Genomic DNA, 20945 nt, shown 5'->3' on the forward strand with positions numbered 1-20945 from the left:
AAATAGCCCTAATTAATCTTTTCTTAAAAATTGAGATATGACTTACCACAAAATTCACTCTTGTAAAGTATACAGTTCAGTGGGTTTTAGTATATTCACAAGGTTCTGCAACCATCACCACTATCTAATTCCAGAACATTTCATCACCCCCAAAATAAATCCCATACTCATTAGCAGTCAATCCCTTTTCCTTCTTTCCCCCAGCCCCTGGCAACCAAAAATCTACTTTCTATATTTGCCTATTCTGGACATTTCATATTAATGGAATCATATCATATGTGACCTTTGTGTCTGACATCATTCATTTAATAATGTTTTCAAAGTTCATCCATGTTATAGCATGTATCAATGCTTCATTTTGATGGCTGGGTAATATTCTGTATGGATATACCACATTTTGTTTATCCATTTGTCGGTTCATGGACATTGGGGTTGTTTCCACTTTTTTGCTATGGTGAATAATGCTGCTATGAACATTTTGTATCAAGTTTTTATGTGAACATACGTTTTTGATTTTCTTGGGTATACACCTAGGCGTGGAATTGCTGTGTCATATGGTAAGTCTATGTTTAATATTTTGAATTACCGACAGATTGTTTTCCAACTTGCTTAAACCATTTTACATTCCCACCAGCAGTGTATGAGGGTTCCAGTTTCTCCATATCCTCATCAACACTTGTTATTGTCTTTTTCATTATAGCCTTTGTAGTGTGTAAGAAGTGGTATCTCATTGTGGTTTTGATTTGCATTTCCTTTATAACTAAGGATGTTAAGGATCTTTTCGTGTGCTTATTGTCTACTTGTATACGTAATTAATTCTTGTGCTTATTTTTTACTGATTTGGAGACTTAAGTGGAGTTTTTGCATTAATGCTGTTAATAGAAGATCCTTGTCTATGTTATATTGTATACAGATCTTTTGACTTAAATAGGATTATGTTCCATCATAAGTTGGAAATGCATTTAATACACCTATCATATTAATGTCACAGCTTAGCCTAGCTTACCTTTAACATGCTCAGCACTTATATTAGCCTAGAGTTGGGCAAAATCATCTAACACAAAGTCTATTTTATAACACAGTATTGGTTATCTCATGTAATTTATTGAATACTGAAAGTGAAAAACAGAATGGCTTTAAGTGTATTGGTTGTTTATCCTTGTGATCACATGGCTGATTGGGAGCTGCCATTCCTTGCCACTGCCCAGCATCATGAGAGAGTGTCTTACCACATATTGCTAGCCCAGGAAAAGATAAAAATTCAAAGTGGCTTCTACTGAATGAAATTAAATAATCATTTCTGCACCATTGTCAAGTCGAAAAATTATAAGTCAAACCATCGTAAGTCAGGGACTGTCTGTACATAGTTCTTCAGAAAACTTAGTTTCAATCTGTGCTTTCAAAAGATTTTTTTTTCATTTTTATATGTGATAAATTCAAAGCCTTTCCTAGAACACTGATTTTTCCAACTGGGTCAATAGAGTCCTATGTTCTATGGAGATACCTTATGTTACCTCATCACCTGGACCACCCCTTTTCCCAGCCAGAGCAGAGTTTCTAGAGGAATACAACAAAGAGTTAATGTTAATTATAGAAAATTATAGCAAGAAAGCAAAAATTGAAGCAGTGATATTTTTCATTACAGTCTCCTCAGTGTTGTTATACTATTCTGTAGTTTCTTATTTAAAGCAAGAGTACAGGAAATAATTGAAGGTCAATCAAAACCACATGTCTAGACTCAAAAATTAAATACTCACTTAGGTTAACTGAGATATACAGGTGTTTCATTTAAAGAAGTAGGAAAATGCAAAACAAAGCCTGTTTGCCTCCTTTCCTTCAAGTTCCTGCTGGCTATTGGTATAAGCAGTAAGGGGGGTTACTTAAAGAGAGAAATGTCACAGACAAATTAAAAATAAGATTTCCTGGGGCACATGGCTGGCTTAGTCGGTGGAACATGTGACTCTTGATCTCAAGGTCACAAGTTCAGGCCCCACATTGGGTGTGGAGCCTGCTTGCCTTTTTTTTTTTTTAAAGGATTTCCTTTGGATTATTAAAAAGAGCTCATAAATGTGGGGGTTTTTTTAAGATTTTATTTATTTATTTATTTAAGGGAGAGTGGGAGAGAGAACATGAGAGAGTGCAAGAAAGAGAGAGCACAGGGGGGGGGAGGGGGAGAGGGAGAGGGAGAAGCAGGCTCTCTGCTGAGCAGGGAGCCTGACATGGGGCTCCATCCCAAGACCCTGGGATCATGACCTGAGCTGAAGGCAGACGCTTAACCAACTGAGCCACCCAGGCACCCCTGTAAATGAGTTTTAAAGTGAACTTTTCCCCCTGGCTCTTCTGAGTGTGAAGTATATTACTAGGTGATGATGAATGAAATAGGATTATTTCCTTTGGAATGTTATAATTTAAAAGTACTGAGGTCGGGGTGCCTGGGTGGCTCAGTTGGTTAAGCGACTGCCTTCAGCTCAGGTCATGATCCTGGAGTCCTGGGATTGAGTCCAACATCGGGCTCCTTGCTCAGCAGAGAGTCTGCTTCTGACCCTACCCCTCTCATGTTCTCTCTCTCATTCTCTCTCTCTCTCGCTCTCAAATAAATAAATAAAATCTTAAAAAATAAAAAAAATAAAAGTACTGAGGTGGACAGGCAGTTAAATAACCTGAAGCAATCTGAATTAGCCAGGAATGTTCCAAACAAATATAATTGGAACTTTAGAAGAAAATTATGATCTATAATGTTATAGCAGTTTTCCATAGTGCACTTTTAAGCATAATGTGGAATATTAGAAAGTAAATATTATTACCCCTGACACCCAATAAAGTTCCTTTTAAAACACACATACAAAAACAAAGAAATGGTTTTTTCAACATAAAAATTAATCACTTGGAGGAGACTTCTGGTTCTGCCAAGTTGGAGAAGCCCTATTCCTCCTAGGTCCTCTTTTACAACTAAAACACCTTAGACATAACACATCAAACAAGTACAGGAACACTCTGAAAGGTGGAAACAAGAAGGGAGACTGCCTACAGACTTTGGGACTCAAAGAATGACACAAATAGTGAGTTCCTTGGGTTTTTTTATTGCCTCCCATATATCTTGGACAGGTCCTGTAAAAGCCTCCAACCTGAACCACCAATAGACACAGACAAAAGGGACTCCAAGAAAAGCCTGTTCTCTCTAGCCAAGTGAATGAGGAAAGGGTAGCCTAACAATAGTAAATCTTTTTGACAGTACTCACCCTACTGTAGCCAAACACCCCAGAAAAATCCCACCCTACACCAAAGAAGCAAGTGGCAGTGCTTGAATTCCTCCACTCGATGATGTTGGCTGTGCAGATCAAGGACCTGATCTCCCCATTCCCTGCCTAGCAAAAGCAGATAGCACTTTGATTTCCCCTGCTGGGTGGTTTTGGCAGGGTGAGCAGGATCTGATCTTCCCTCACTGCCCCACGCGCCCCCCCCCCCCCGCCCCTGTGCCACCACCTGCAGAAGGAGGTGATGCTCTCATTAAGGTAGTGTCAGTGGGGTCCAGGAGCCAGTTGAGCCTCCATCCCAATCTGGAAGCAGTGAAACTTAACAAGGTGCTGTGAGGCTAGGGTAGTCCCCACTAAGCCTCCCCTTGCCCTGTGTCAATGAGGAGCTGAGCTTATACCTTCACCTAAAATCAACAAGGCAGAATAAGATGGTTGGAGGTGGACTAGTCAATTCTGCTTCCCTTCTTTCCTGATGTCATTGGGGCCCAGTGGGCAGCTGAGCCTCCCTGCCCCTCATCTGGCATCTACAAGGCAGAACAAAATGGTGGATGGCAGGGCTGGTTGGCACTCCACTTCCCCTTTTTCCCTCCCCTGTTAGTTGGGCCCTTAAGGAAACAACTTTCCACTCTACCTTACAGCAACAAAGCAGTGCAAGTCAGCCCCCTGCTTTCTTTCTCCCTATTGGCAGTGTGATCCATCAGGTAGATGAGCTTGTACCCCTACTCAGAGGCAATGCGATGGTGCAGGTTGGTTCCCCACTTTCACTGGTACCAGGAATGGAACTAACTTCCATCCCACTCCTATTCAAAAAAGCAAGAGTCACTGCACCACTTTAGCCAGGGTGGTGTCAGTGGGGCCCAGCAGGAAGCTGAACATACACAGTCACCCTGCCCTTACACTAATTCTCACCTAGTAGACTGCCAGCTAAAAAATGATTAAATAGGATTCAGTCTTGGGCACCTGGGTGGCTCAGATGGTTAAGCGTCTGCCTTCGGCTCAGGTCATGATCCCGGGGTCCTGGGATCGAGTCCCGCATCGGGCTCTCTGCTCCGTGGGAAGCCTGCTTCTCCCTCTGCCTCTGCCTCTCTCTCTCTCTCTCTGACTCTCATGAATAAATAAATAAAACATTTAAAAAAAAATAGGATTCAGTCTTCTCTCCAAAATTTCCATTATACAATTGAAGGTCACTGTACTAGGAACCAAGAAAATGACAACATGAATGAGAAAAAAGTCAACAGCTACCAACACCAAGATGCTTCAGGTGTTAGAATTATCTGACAAGGATTTTAAAGCAGCCATCATAAAAATGCTTCCATGAGCAATCACAAGCACATTCGAAACAAATGAAAAAAAAATTGTCTCAAAAGATATAAAGTAGAATATGGAAACTTTAGAACTGAAAGATACAGTAACTAAAATAAACTTACTATATGGGCTTTATAGAAGAGGGGGGGTAACGGGAAAGAGTAATTTTGAAGATTGATCCAGTTACCTAATTGGAACAACAGAGGAAAAAAACTGACCAAAAAAAAAAAAAAAAAGCCTAGGAGCCTGGGGAATATTAACAAGAGATTTAACATCCATGTCACCATAGTCCCAGAAAGTGAAGAAAAAGAGTGGACCTGAAGAAATAATGGCCTAAACTTGCTCAGTTTGGCAAAAGACAAAATCTACAGATTCATGAAACTGACTGAACCCCAAACAAGATAAACCGAAAGTAATCTATGCCCAGACACATCAAAATCAAACCTTTGGAAATGAGAACTTGTTTAATGGGTATGGAGTTTCAATTTTGCAAGATGAAAATGTTTTGGAGATTGGTTGCACAACAGTGTAAATATATTTAACACACTGAACTATACACTAAAAAGTGTTTAAGATAGTAAATTTTATGTTGTGTGTATTTTACCACAATTTTTAAAAATTTGTAATCAAACTAAAAGTAAAGCAAAGAATCTTGAAAGCAGCTAATGAGAAATGAACTATTACATATAAGGGAACATTCAAATGACAGCACATACCACACTAGAAACCATGGAAGCCAGAAGAAAATGGCACCAGTTTTCAAATGCTGAAAGAAAAGAACTGTCAACCCAGAATTCTATACCCAGTGAAAATATCCTTCTGGAATGAAGGTGCACTCAAAACAGTCTCAGATGAAGGAAAGCTAAGAGAATTTGTCTATAGCAGACCCTGAAAGAACTACAGGTAGTTTCAAGCAGAAAGGAAATTTTACTTTTTTTTTTTAAAGATATTATTTATTTATTTGACAGAGAGAGACACAGTGAGAGAGGAAACACAAGCAGGGGGAGTGGGAGAGGGAGAAGCAGGCTTCCTGTTGAGCAGGGAGCCCAATGCAGGGCTCGATCCCAGGACCCTGGAATCATGACCTGAGCTGAAGGCAGACGCTTAACGACTGAGTGCTTTTAAAAGAACGATCTAGAATATCAAGAATAAAGGAATAATATGAATTATATAGTCTTTTCCAGAAAATAGAAGAGGAAACACTTCATAACTCACTTTATGAGGCCAGTATTACCCTGAAACCAAGACCTAAAGACAGTACAGAAAAGAAAGCTATAGACCAGTATCCCTCAAGAACATAAACATAGTATCCTCAAAATATTAGCAAAAGAAATCAAGCAATATATGAAAAGAGCTATACACTGTGATCAAATGGATTTTATTCCAAGGATGTAAAACTGGTTCGGTATTCAAAAATCACAGTATAGCCCACCATATTAAAAAGGAAGAAAAATCACATAGTGCAGAAAATGCATTAAACTGAATTAAACATTCATAATAACTCATCAAACTACGAATAAAAGGGAACTTAGTTTCATAAAGAATACACAAAAAAACCCCACAGATAACATCATACTTAATGGTGAAAGACTGAATGCTTTTCCTTTAATATCAAGTAAAAGACAAGGATGTCCATTCTCACCACTGCTATTCAGCCTAGTCCTGGAAATTCAAAAGGTAAAGGAACTAAAATATCTAATACAAGATAAAAATAAAGTGGAAGGATCAACCCAATTTTAAGCTTCAGTAATCAAAATTGACACTTCAGCAATCAAAATTCTGTGGTATTGGTAAAAGGATAAACACAGGGGCACCTGGGTAGCTTAGTCAGGTTGGGTGTCCGACTCTTGATCTCAGCTCAGGTCTTGATCTGAGGGTCGTGAGTTCAATATAGAATGCAGAAATAGACCCATACAAGTACAGCCAGTTGATTTTTATCAAAGATGCAAAAGCAGTTCAATGGAAAAAGGATAGATGGCCTTTTCAACAGTGGTGCTTGGAGCAGTTACACATCCATGGGTAAAGCTATTTTACTATAATCATTATATATATATATATATAACTATATAATATATATAAATATATAACTATAATCATTAATTATAGTGCACCTCAACATCACACCTTACACAAAAACTAATTCAAAATGTATCATGGGGGAATTAAGAGTATACTTACCTTGATGACCAATGAGTAATGTATAGAATTGTTGAATCACTGTATTGTACACCTGAAACTAATATAACACCATATTAACTATACTGAATTTAAAATAGAAAATAGAAAAAAAAAGTCTGATAAAAAGACACAAAAAAGAAAAAACGCAAACAGAAAAAAATGTAGCATGGATTTAAATGTAAAATATAAAACTTTTAGAATTTAGACCTAGAAGAAACTTTTCAGGACTTTGGGCTAAATGAATTCTTAGACCAGACACCAAACAATCCATAAAAGGAAAAAAATTAGACTTTATTAAAATTCAAAACATTTGCTCTATGAAAACAACCCTGCTAAGTCAATGAAAAGACAAGTTACAGATTGGGTAGAAATATTTGCAAACTTGTATCCGAGAGGGCTTGTATCTAAAATATATAAAGAACTCTCTAAACTTAACAGTAACTTAAGCTCAACAATCCATTTAGAAATCTGACAGAAGAACAGCATTTCACTGAAGAGGATATATGGATAGTCAATAAGCATATGAAAAGATGTCAACATGGTTAGCTATCAGGGAAATTAAAATCATGATGAGCTATCAGTACACACCTATTAGAACAGCCAAAATAAAAAATAGTGGCAATATTGAATTTTGGTGAGGATGTGGACAAACTGGATCTCTCATGCATTGCTAGTGGAAGTGTAAAATGATAAAGCCTTTCTGGAAAATAGTTTGGCTGTTTCTTTAAAAACTAAACATCAACTTATTGTATGACCCAACAGTCATACTCCTGGACATTGATCCCAGAGAAATGAAAACGAATGTCCACACAGAAGTCTGTACACAAATTTTCATAGCAGTTCTATTTGTAATATCCAAAACTTAGAAACCAAATGTCATTCAGTGGGTGAATGGTTAAACAAGCTGTGATACCTCCACACTAGAATGCTACTCAGCAACTAAAAGGAATGGATTATTGATACATGGAGCAATTTGGATGACTCTCAAGGATGAATTTATATTCTGTGAATAACTTTAAATACTGTATGATTCCATTAACATAACATTCTTGAAATGACAAAATTGTAGAAATGGAGACAAGATTAGTGGTTGCAAGGGTTAGAAAGGGGCAGGAGGGAGGTGGGCGTGGTTATAAAGGGGTCAGCACACAAGATCCTGGTGTTGATGAACTAACTGTTCAGTATCTTTATAGTGGTGGTAGATACAGGAACCTACAATATGATAAGTTGCTTAGAACACACACAAGAACCTGTAAAACTAGTGAAATCTGAATAAGGTCTGGGCTTTGTACTGGTATAAATTTCCTGGTTTTGACAGGAAGTTATGTAAGATGTAACCACTGGGTTAAAGGTATATGGGACCACTTTTTTATTTTTCCAACTTCCTGTGAATCTAATCATTAATTTAATAGTTAAAAAAAAGTCAGCACTAGATAAAATTCAATGTCTATTTCAATTAAAAACTTAGTAAAAGAGGAATAAAAGGGTGTGTCTTTAATGTTATTAAAAAACAGTCTCAGACCAATAGCCAGCATCATGCCTGATGGGTACATATTTTAAGTCAATCTCATTAAAACTATGCCTGCTGTTTTCACCTCTATTTTATACTTAGAAAGAGTTTGCTAATGCAATTAGACAAGAAAATCAGAGTACTCAAAAGAATAGTAAAAAATTACTGTTCATAGATGATATAATTATCTACTTGGATAATTTTTTTTTTTTTAAGATTTTATTTGACAGAGAGAGACACAGCAAGAGAGGGAACACAAGCAGGGGGAGTGGGAGAGGGAGAAGCAGGCTTCCTGCTGAGCAGGGAGCCCGATGCGGGGCTCGATCCCAGGACCCTGGGACCATGACCCGAGCCGAAGGCAGACGCTTAATAACTGAGCCACCCAGGCACCCCTCTACTTAGATAATCTAAGGAAGCCACTAAAAAGGTTCTTTAAAAACTAATGATAGTCTCATAAGGTGGTATTATTACAAAATACATATTCAGAAATCAATGAATAGCTTTCCTAGTTAAAAAGGGTAGGGGTATCTGGGTGGCTCAGTTGGTTAAGTGTCTGCCTTCGGCTTGGGTCATGATCCCAGAGTCCCAGGATCGAGCATTGCATCAGGATCCCTGCTCAGCGGGGAGTCTGCTTCTCCCTCTGCCCTTCCTCCTGCTCATGCTCTCTCTCTCTGTGTGTCAAATAAATAAATAAAATCTTTAAAAAATGGTAATGGAAAAAATCTCATTCAAAATAGTAAAAATATTATATTTTTGGAAATTAACATAACAAGCAAAGGGCAGGAATTAAATTTAAAAATTAGTTGCATTAAAGAATAATTTGAATAAATTGAGAGAAAAGCTATGGTTCTTTAAATTACTTTAAATAAGATTCAAGGTTTGGTTTTTTTTATCGTTTATATTTAAGAATTGAGGGTAACCTCCTGTCTTGAATGACCATTCCCAGATTTTTAGTTTTTTAAAAATTTCTTAAGCTTCTTTTAGTTATTTTATAGTTTATCTGAACAATGCCAACAATTTTTAGTAAAATGCCCTTATTAATAGTGTTTATGCTTAATACATGTACAGCTAGAATTAATCATGGAGCTATAATTAGGAACTTTTATCTTTGATTATTTTTTCAGAAATAAACCTTGCTGCCAGGTTGTGTTTATACCTTTGGTAATTTTTAAATATGTATACACATATTTTTTTAATGAGTGAGTAGTTTGGATTGTTTTTTTTCTAAGTAAATTCAACTCCAAACTTGTCTAAAACACTTTGTGTTAAGATACAGTTGATACTACACAAATAGGAATTTTGCTTGGATGTTAAGCTCTGATTTATTGTGTATTTGAGCAAATACCATTCTGTCTCAGTTTACTACTTGCAGGCTATTATTGTTGTCTTCTTTTTGTTCATAAGGGTCTTTATAAGACTATATAATTTTAAGTGATTGTTAACCATTACATTATCAGTAACATATATTGGGTTCAGTTCAGCAGACTTTCAAGCACCACTTGTTTTATCAGTGAGGAAACAGAGATTCAGGTCATTTTGCCATAGTCACATAACAAAAGCTTGAGCTTTGAAGCCCATTATCATGGTGTATCTGTTTTAGGTAGGAGGGCTTCAGTAAGCCTCTGAAAACCAGAAGAAATCATTAGACTTGTTCCTTAGACTCTTAAATTAGCCAACCCAAGTAATGCATTAAAGAGTTATCTAGTACTCAAATTTTTAGCCCTCAAAATGGAAGTGGACCCATCAGGATAAGAGACTCATCAGAATCCCCTCAAATATTTGTCATTTGTCATTTCCTCTGGCAAGGCAAGCAGGAAGAAAGAGAAGCTAACACTGAACACCCAAGACACAATGAGCTTTACCACAACCTCCAACATAACTAGTATCCAAATCTTGTGGATTAGAAAACTGAAGCTCATGTTAAGTAACTTGCCCAAAGTCACACCTATAAAAAAGGGCATAGTCAGGTTTTGAAGCTTAATATGTCAGACTCCAAAGCCCACGATCTTTTCTCTACACTGTGATTTCCCAGACTTGTCTAATCACAGGAATCATCTAAAGTAGCTGTTTAAAAAATGAAATACCATGGGGCTTCTGGAACTTCTGATTGATTTTCAGATAAGGCCGGGTAGTGTATCATTACCAGGAATCTTAGGTGATTCTGATCATCAGACAGGTTTGGAAAATACTACCAACTCCATTAGAGTACTAAGAGGTGGGACTTGAAGGTATTAGGAAGGCAGGAATAGGTTTCGGAGTAGATAGAGGAGCTTAAAAAAACAAGGTGACACTTAATTTTCAACACTAGTGAAATAAGAATAGTAAAATTGGGAGCACCTGGCTGTCTCAGTCAGTGGAGCATGCAACTCTTGATCTCGGGGTTGTAAGTTTGAGCCCCGTGTTGGATGTAGAAATTACTTAAAAATAAAATCTTAAAAAAATAGAAAAATTGGATTGTGGAAATTATAAAATTGCTTTAGTTTCCTTACTTTTCACAGAAAAACGATGTTTTCTTTTTCTTAGTACTTCTCTTTCAGGTGACAGTATTTATACAATCATTCTTTGACATTATCCTTGTTTACAGTTGGGTACAAAGGCACCGCTGAAGGATATAGATAAAACTGTATTTTGGATGCAGATAAGAAAGAAGGAATTAGACTTAGAAATAACATAAAGGGGCGCCTGGATGGCTCAGTCAGTTAAGTGCCCAACTCTTGATTTCTGCTCAGGTCATGATTTCAGGGTTGTGAGATGGAGCCTCGCATCCTCGGGCTCTGCCCTGAGGCGTGGAGCCTGCTTAAGATTCTGTCTCTCCCTCCCTTTGTGTGTCCGTGCGTGCACAAGCGCTCGCGGGCGCACACACACACAGACACACACACACTCTCTCTCTCTCCTTAAAAAAAAAAAGAAATAACATAAAAACAGCTTTAAATACAGAATCAGTAATTTCCTCAGGTGAAAACCCTAGAAAATCTTTAATAACTTTAATCCTTAAAGTTGAAGGATTAAAGTCACAAGATTATAACATTGTCAAGCTGGAAGAGCTCTTAGATAACCACATATTTTATGCATGAAGAAACCACAACTCAAGAGAGGCTTAAGGACTTGCCCACAGTCCTGTGGCAAACTTTCAAATCCATGCTGGCCAAGGTTCCATCTAACTCTTACAGATTGCAGATAAGTACCAAAAAATAGTGACTTTTCCACAGTCACACTGCTTTTTAGAAATAAATTTACGGCAAATCATGTTTACCTTATATTCCCTACTTTGTTTTATCTAATTTTACGGTTTCTTCCTTCTTTAAATGCCCTATTGAGAGTGTGAATATATTCAAAGGGATTGCTTTTAGGAGATTATGATTTTAAATATTATGTCTGAACATGATGTTCAGAACATGATGTTAGAAAAATGAACCATTACCTTCTTAGAATAGTAGAGTTAACAAATGGACACTTAAAGAACATGTGTTATGGAGGACTCTAGGTTCTCTACTTTTGATTAAAAAGCTTTATAGAGAAAAATGAGCAAAGGTAGATGTCTATACATGACTTCTAACAGCATTTCTGTGTAGGAGTACGAGCTTTGGATTCAGACTTCGGTTCAGTTATCTGCAAACCTAATAGCTCTGTGATCTTGGAAAAGTTACTCAGTTTTTTCTTCTCTGCTATACATAATAACACACCTCATAGTTTATTAATGATTAATTGGGATTAAATGAGAATATATGTAACATGGCTAACACTGTATTTTGAACAAAATGAGCATTGCATAAGGGATGGCTGTGGTTATTAATACCTTGAGCCAGTAGTTTTTTATAAGAATATTAATTTCTGAATGACTGCCTTATTTCTTTATTCACTTTCTTTATCATAATCAGAAAATATGATCTGTAAAATTCCTGCTTTGAAGACTTTTGGATTTACTTTATGGTTTAGACATACTCTTTATAATAGATACTTGAAAAGGACCCATATTCTTTTTGCATTATAAAATTCAGTATCTACCTAATCTAATGTAAATTGCTTCAAATGCTTTGTCCTTATTTCATTTATTATGCTAGCTGATACTAGTGTGCTAAAGTTTCCCCTCCTGTTTTGTGTTTGTTCGTTTCATGTTATAGTCCCCAAAACATCTTTTGTGTTTTGTGGTTAGTCTATGATTTAATGTTTTTAATGACTTGTTTGAAAAAATAACATGTTAATTGTAGAAGATCTGAAAAATAGTGAAACACACACAGAAGGAAAAAAACATTTTTACTCTTACTAAGATATATCGTTATTAAAAAGATTTAAATGTGATTAAGAGCAGGGGTGTTAGATTCAGACTTGGGTTTGAATTTAGGCCCTGTTTACTAGCCTTAGGCACAATATTAGACTTTTTTATTTATTTGACAAATATTTATTGAGCACCTACTTTGTGCCAGGCATTTTGCTAGGGGCTTAGGATATAGTGCTTAAAAAGATTGACATACCCATCTTGGCTTAATTTCCTCATTTGTAAATTAGTGATAATGCCTCACAGAGTTGTTAGAAACATCAAAGCTGATCTATAGTACTTAACACTTGCCTGGTGTGTGGTAATTGCTCAGTAAATGATAGCAATTATTATCGCTATGTGTATTAAATGCTAATTACACTTTTAGTCCAAATCAGATGATCTTTTTAATTGGCTATAGGTTTTTGCCTCACATTTTATTTTTGGCCTCAATATTACAAACTCTTTCTTTTTCATTATGCTTTTCTAGTCTTACGTCTTTTGTTTGAGTTTCTCTTTAAAGCAGTAAATAATTGTATGGGCTTTTTAACCTTTTAAAAGATATAACCTGTCACTCTTAAAGTTTTTATTATCAAGTATTTCAAACACATAGTATAGAATAGTATAGAGAGAATAGTATAGTGAACTACCATAGTAAGAGAGAATAATATAGAGAGAATAGTATAATGAACTACCATATTCCCTTACCCAGCCTCCAAGGTTGTCAACTCATGGCCAATCTTATTTTATCTGTACTCCCCTCATGCCCACACACACATTCTCTCTTCCCCCCCGCCCCGGCTCCAGTGGATTATTTTGAAGCTAATCCTAGATACACATATTCAGATGTAAATATTTCATTTATATTTCTTAAAACATGAAGACTTTTAAAAACATATAACCACCATAACATCATCCCTCATAAAAATGTCAGTAATTCTGTAATAGCATCAAATTCCAGTAAGACACTTTCTTTAAATTAGACACTTTGAACTTTACATTTCTTACATTATTTCTTTTGAAATGATTTCTATCATCTTAAGTTTTTTATTCTTTCTTTGTGGTTTTTTTTCTTCTGACATATGGATTGTTTTTGTTTGAGGAGGTTATGAAATACTGAAGAAAGAATTATAGAGCTAGAAAGACCTGGGTTTGAGTCCTGCTCTTGCCATTCACTGACTTTGCTGAGCCTTGGTTTCCTCATCTGTAAAACAGGGGTGATTATACCTACCTTATGTTCTTAGGGTTGAATGTGATGCTTTCATAAAGTAGTTTTTACAGTCTTTGCCAGTTATTATCTTCTCTAGTGATTTGGACTGTAATAAAGAAATACAATTTTTGGTTATCATATGGTTTCTTAAAACATTCCAAAATTTATATTTATTAGCTAACTACTAAAAATAGTGGTTTTTAAATAATCCTTTTAGGACAGAGAGAACTGAGAATCTTTTTCTCCCTTCTTCCACTACCTCTTTTATTTGAGTCTACATTAATTTAGCTTGAGATTACAAATCTTACCTTTAACTTTCTAAGTTTTATATTGTTTATATACTTATATCAACTATTTACTCTTCATTATTGACCCCTTCTCCTTTAGTGGGGTTAATTATTTTATTCATTTGTTTCTAGATACTAAGTTGATGTCAGTATACTTCACCAGTTCTTCCCTACCTCAGTGTTCTTAAGGTCTTATTTTGATTCTCTTTCAATGGTCTAGGACTTACCTTTGAACAATTTATGAAAAAAGATACTACCAGGATGGTGAAATTTTATAAGATTTTGCTGATCTAAGAATAATTTCCTGTGACCTTTGTACATGAAAAACTAGGACAAGGTATACAATTCTTAGATCATAACTTTTCCCTTTCAACTCTCTGTAAGTCATTACTTCATTGTCTTCTGGCATTTTATTGTTGCAGAGGAAAGATCTGAGGTCATTCTGATTTTAGTTCCTTTGAAAATAACCTATTTTTTTCTGCTTGTATGCTTGTAGGATTATATCTTTATCCTTGAAATTTAAAAACATTTGCCAGGATATGTCTTGGTGTTGATGATCTCTGTTGAACCTTCTCAGTCTCCAGTCTCAGGTATTTTTTTTTTCAGAACTGGAAAGTTTTCGTATACTTTTGATTGATTAAAATGCTCTGTTTTTTTTTTTCTTTAGGAACATCTGTTATTCATAGATTATTTCTATGTCTGTCCTCCATAGTTTTTTAATCTTTTCTTTCATTTTTTTTCATTTATTCAAGTTTGTCCTCTGTGGCATGGATTCCGTTTTCTGCAGTGTCGATTCTAATATTTGCTATTCACAATGCAGATTTAATTTTGGCTACTGTGTTTTCATTTCTTTATTCTTACCTCAACATACTCCTGTTTCATAAGCAGAATTCCCCTTAGGGGTACACTCCAAAAAACATAAGGTGGTTTCAGGCCTAAAGTGTATCTATTTTCCGAGGCCACAACCACAGGACCATACAGGGAAAAAAAGCTTCTGAAAGGGTCCTCTAAAACTTAAAAACATAGATATATAACCAGAGGTCATTTCTACCCTAGTCTAGAAAATAGAACAGTCTTGAGTACTAGCAGGCCTTCAGTTGCTTGAGGAATAGCAAAGCAACCCATAAGGGCAACTTAACTAGAAATAATGGATTTTTCCAATTATATTGATTGCGTTTTTTCCTCATTATAAAAATAATAAATAATAAATGCATATAATTTTGAAAATACAGTACAAGAAGAAAATCCTATGACCCAGGTAACTACTGATAAGATTTGATATATATTTTTCCAGTTACATACACACATGTTGGGGGGGGGCACAAAATTGGGTCATGCTGTATAGTTTTGTATCCTTTTTAATTTAATATATTACAAGCATATTTTTGCATCATTAATTTTTTGAGGCCCTTATTTTAACCATTGCATAGTATTCCTACATATGAATAGATGTGTTATGATTTATTTAACCAGTCCCCTGTTGGTCATTTAGATTGTTTTCTATTTTTCAGTATAATGAGTATGATGAATATCACTGTACATAAGTCTTTATGCACATCTCTGATATTTCCTTAGGATAAATGAGGAGCTGATTCTTAATCCTGTCATATTGGTAAGGATTATATACATTCCTTATTAAGAATATAAAATGCTTGTTTCTTATTGTTTCAATGTGATTGCATAGAAGATTTTTTGGATTCTGAACAATTTGATGGTATCTGAACTGAAATTCAAGAGAGGTTTCTCATGCCTCATCCTCAGCAGCTTCATGGGACTCCTATTGCATATGCTTTGGGCAGGAGAGCCACTGCTGATTTCAGGGAGTTTGGAAGGCAAATAATACTTGTGGAAACTTGAGGGTGGTTAAAAAAAATACTGTCCTTGCTCATTCCTACAACCTGGTCTCCAAATTAGTACACCAGGCCTCTGGACCCTTTCTTTTCCTCCTCCTTTCCTATTATTTCAGGCTGTTATTCTCTGTGAAGAATTCTTTTCTCCCAGTGTTCATATGTATATTTCATTCCTATGTAGGAGGATGTCAGTAGATGATATTTCCTAGTAATCTCAAGGTAGCATATCATCAGTCACAGATGATTTTTTTAGTTCTAGTATACTTGTACATGATGATCTCCTGCTGGACTCAAAGCATTTTTTTAATGTATTTTATACTTTCTTCAAAGGTATCAAATAGCAACCTAGAAATGTGCATTGTTGTAACATACCATTACAACAAAACAATCTGTTTAATAAAGTTGCTTAAAACAAAATTTTTATTTAGTAAAATATTCTTATTTTTAACATTTGAGAATTTTCCTTAAAATACTTGGGAATACTTCAGAAGTCCTGAAACCTTGGTTCAGAATTACTGGTTTGATCTTTTTTTTTAATTGTTCATCCTTTTTAAACCAGAAAGATGATTTTAGTGATAATTTCATTCCACAACCTTAGAAGTTATTTTGAAAACAATTCCTGCTGAAATGCAGGCTAACAGTCTCCTTTGTCTGATTTGTTCTGATGAGACCCATATTGTACTTTATTCTTATTTTTGACTTTTACACATTTCAGACTAACAGAGTAAAGCATGATTAGCATTTCCTAACCTTTTCCAGTATTTCACATAATATTTGCATATGTACAATCTGCCAAGCTCTGCAGTTTTTTGGCTGGAAGGCATAATGGTGGGATGAGAGAGGATAAATACATTTGCCTCACTTTTAAACTATTCTTTTTTGTCTGTACTCATTCTTTGGCCACATTGTATAAAAATATACTACACTTATGAATGATCTCTTTCACCCTGGTTGGTGGGAAATTGGCTGTATTAAGTAGCAAAACAAGTATCTCAGCACTCTCCTGTACTTCTTCATTGCATTGTGTCTCTAGAAGTTAACTGTAGAAATGTATATATTACACAATTCAGGCAAAAGAGAGGGAACAGAAAGTAGTATTTACTGAGCATCTACTATCCTTTGGTGGATCCATTTAAGTACAACATCCCTGTGAGGTAGATATTATGTGCATCTTACAAATGAAGAGACTGAGGCTCAGAATGTTGAGTAACTTACCCAAGGCCAGGTAACTATAGCAGTAAGTGACAGAGCTGGGGTTTAAACCTGGTACTAGTGAGATGCAGACCATATGTTTTTTCTATCTGTTTCTTAAAATTAAATAAGTTTTCTTATTTAATAGGTACTATTCCTTGAACTTTTGGAACTATAGAAATTGCAGTATCAAGTCAGACTGATGGCCCATGTAACCTAATCTCTAGTGAAGCCAGGAGTCATTTTTCAAAAAGGAAACTTACTAGCTGCATGAGTAATTATGCTCATTTCTAGTAGGTAATATTTGAATCCTTGTTTTGATGAAAGGATTGAAGTAAAAGTGCTTTTTAAAGTAAATTTTTGTAAAGCTTCACCAATATGTAGGATAATGTTGGCTTTTATATTTTCTTCCTTAAAATTAAATTGTTCAAAATTTTCAATCTTTCCTAAACTCAGAAAGGAAGTAGATATTTTTGCAAAAGGTAGAGCATAAACTACCTTTAGATCATGTTTCACTTAATTTTTTTTTTCAGATTGCTTTGTTAGTATATTACTGTTAATTGGCTGGGTGAATTGTTTAGAATAGAAATATAAGATTTATGGATTACATGAAGATGAAAATAGCGAAGAGGTTGATTAGCAGATTCAGAATCTTTTTTATAGAGGCCGTAGCAATCCTATAGAGGATCAGAACTGGAAAAAGATGAATCAAAAACTTAAAATTTAAGGCTTTATTCATGAGAGTAAGTGTACCAGCAAGTATACAGGGCTTAGTTGCAGTATGAAGAAGGCAAGGATTTAATCAACAGAAAATTTAGTATGATTCAGCAATGTGTTTTGGGCATTTCAAAAATAATGCATATGTGAACTGCATTAATATAAGTTTATTATCTAGGACAAGGGAGGTGATACGCTCTTTACTCTTCATTGGTCATATCAAGGCTGCAATATTAATTGAATGCAGTTCTGTATACTACCTTTTAAGATGAATTGGGTGCATGCTCAGAAAAGAAGGTGGTCTCATCTATCTGAAAGGAATGTTTGAAGGAACTTGAGTTGGCTAGTAAAGAACAGACTCAGGATGGTTTACAGTAGTAGGTGTAGATTTACTTCCAGTTATTGTACAGATAGAATACAGGCAAGTTAGTCATCATATATTAGTGATCCTACTAAAGGGAATTTGTAGCTGAGGAAAATTACTATATAATGAAGAATTTTATCTAGGCTGCCTGCTGAGGTAGTACATTCATGTCCTGATAGTGTTCAAATCTAGGTGAGAATGGCAAAAAAAGAATTGAAGCATATGATGTTTATTTGGAATGAAAGACTTTCAAGATCCCTTACCAATCCTAAATGTTTTGATTCCAAGATTAAAAGGATTTTATGGAGTATTATTTTATCCTCATGAAGCTACCTCACCTTAATAATAGTAATTTGCATTGGTACAGTGCTTTATGATTTAAAGTACTTCTTTTAAGTTATCTCAGTTTTGAGTCTAACATTAACCCTTTGGATAGACAGGGCAAGTATCTTCATTTTGAAAAGATAAGATAATAGGCTAGGAGACAGTCTGAATTGCCCAAAATAATAAAGCTTATAAGTGGCAGACCTAGGACTCTATCCCTGGTCTACCTTCCAAGTTTAGTGCTGTTTCTACTATACCAGTTGGCCTTAAAAGTAAGTTATTAGTTGTAATTCTTGCTTTGTATTACATTGAAAATTGCAAGGAGCAGATGGTTCTCAAATTATATTCCCATGGAAAGTGTAATTGTAGCTCAGTTAGATGAAGGGTTCTAAAAGTCAAATAATTGGGAGCCATTCAACAGATATGTGTTATAGAAAGAGAACTCTGCCTACCAATTAATGAGAAAATCTAGTTTGTACTACTAGATGAATGATGGTACCATTCACTAAGATAGCAAATATAGGAGAAGTAGCAGATTAGTGAGCCATAAAAAGGGTGACTGAATTTTGGATGTAATTAAAATGGCTACCATTGATTGTTTACTAAGTGTCAGGCACTGTGCTTAGAGTTTTATATCACTTACCTCACTTAGTCTTTACCACAACTCTCTGAAGATGAGACTTTTAAGTCTCTACTTCTCATACGAAGAAACTACAGCTTAGTTTCAATAACTTGTCCAAGGCTTCATACTTAGTGTAAGAGCAGAAATTTGAGTCTAGGTGTCTGATTCCAAAGCTAGTGTTCTTAAGAGCTAGTTTAAGGTTTGTCTGTGATGTTTGGATAAAAATGATCAGTATTCAGTTGAATAAATGGTTGTGGCTTTTGGGAGAAAGATGTCTCCTGGAGTTATTTGAGTCCTTACCATAGAAGTGGGCAATACTATAGTCTCTGAAAGTGTCTTAGGATAATAAAGATTTTATAACTGCCTCCCCTTTTCTGCATTTTAGCACCATTTCTGTGCTTTGTAATATTGTATAGGCATTCCCTAACCTAGGAACATACTCTATGAGTGTTTGAAAATGAAAGGTACTCTTTTTACAAGTCAGTAGACCTGTGAGATCCTCTAGGATAGATCTCTAGGTTGGGGGCCATGTTTTATTAACCATTCATCTACAGCTTGGTGCCTAGAACATAGCATGAATGAAATGAAATGGGTGGATGAATGGATGGATAAATAGGGATTTAGAGAGTAGAGAGAGTTCAAATTCAGAGCATCTGCCTCATGTGGGATGTAGGGTAATGAGTGGGCTGCCTTTTATTTTTCAGTTGGTAATGCTCCAAAGATGGTTAGCTTAGATCCTTCTACATTTGTTGAATAGACAAGTGGTCAAGGACATTTACTCCTTTTTCCATTGAAGTAACTAGAGAAGACCTTGTGTTCTTGACTTCTGGTTTTGTTTTGTTTTGTTATTACACAAATAATACATATTCATTGTAGACACATTAGAACATTCAAATATGCAAAAACAAACATATTTTAAATTGTCTAAAATTCTACCACCCAGAAATAGCCACTGTTAACATTTTGGTGTATATCCTTACAGAGTTTTTCCCATACAAATATATACATTGAAATATGTATATATTTATTTAAAATGGGATCATTACAATCCATATTTTTTTGTAAACTGCTTTTTCACTTATTACATGTGACTGTCTTTCCATGTCAATAAATTTACATCTTTATTATCATTTTTAATGACTGTATAGTATTCCATTATATGAATGTACCATCATATATTTAACTAGTTCTCTATTGTTAAGAATTTAGGTTTCCAATTTGGAGTTCTTTTTGGAAAAAGTTATGGTGAGCATTCTTGTATGTACATCTTTGCACACTTGTTTTAATACAGACTTAGATTACCTTCCTGAAAGGTTGTGCTGATTTATACTTTCTCCAGCAGTATATCCTGAGTGCTCTTTTCCCCATACTCATATTAGTGCTGGGTGTTATTTTTTCTGTTAATCATTACCAGTTTGAAAGGCAAAGGTATCTTCTGGTTAAATGCATTTGTTTGATTAGTACTAAGGCTGAACTCTTTTTTCCCTTATTGCTCATTTCTGTTGAGGTTCATCATTTTTTCTTACAGGTTTGTAAAACAAAGTTCTTTATGTATTGAGGATACCAACCCTTTGTCATATGTTGCTTTTTTTGTAATCAATTTGTCTTTTATCTTTTTTGTGTCTGACAGATGACATTTTAAACTTTTATCGATTCAAATGTCATTTTTTTCCTTTATGATTTCCACCCTCCTTACCCCATAAATATTATTTACCTATATTTTCTTCTAATACTTCGATAATTTTATTTTTGACATTTAAATGTTTTATGCATCTGGAATTGATTTTGATATGGAGATCTAGCTTACTTTCCCCCAAAATAATCAGTTTCCCTGATTAATCAGTGGAGTTGGAATTTAGAATGTGTTTTGCCAAAGAA

At 35.3% G+C, this 20945-nt stretch overlaps 1 protein-coding gene across 2 annotated transcripts in view; it reads left to right on the top strand.

Moving 5' to 3' along the window:
* Nucleotides 1-20945, top strand: part of RPS6KA3 (ribosomal protein S6 kinase A3) — a 115675-nt gene that overhangs the window by 9184 nt on the left and 85546 nt on the right. Inside the window, exons 1-2 of one of the 2 annotated variants that reach the window (XR_006539380.1) lie at nucleotides 14535-14589; nucleotides 15575-15611. The exons of the other annotated variant lie outside the window; for it this stretch is intronic. The gene's annotated coding sequence lies outside the window, so the exon portion shown is untranslated. Of the gene's footprint in view, nucleotides 1-14534; nucleotides 14590-15574; nucleotides 15612-20945 lie in introns of those variants that run through there. 2 annotated transcript variants of the gene reach the window in all.

The sequence above is a fragment of the Neomonachus schauinslandi genome, chromosome X (genome assembly GCF_002201575.2).
Source record: "Neomonachus schauinslandi chromosome X, ASM220157v2, whole genome shotgun sequence".
NCBI classification, from domain to species: domain Eukaryota; kingdom Metazoa; phylum Chordata; class Mammalia; order Carnivora; family Phocidae; genus Neomonachus; species Neomonachus schauinslandi.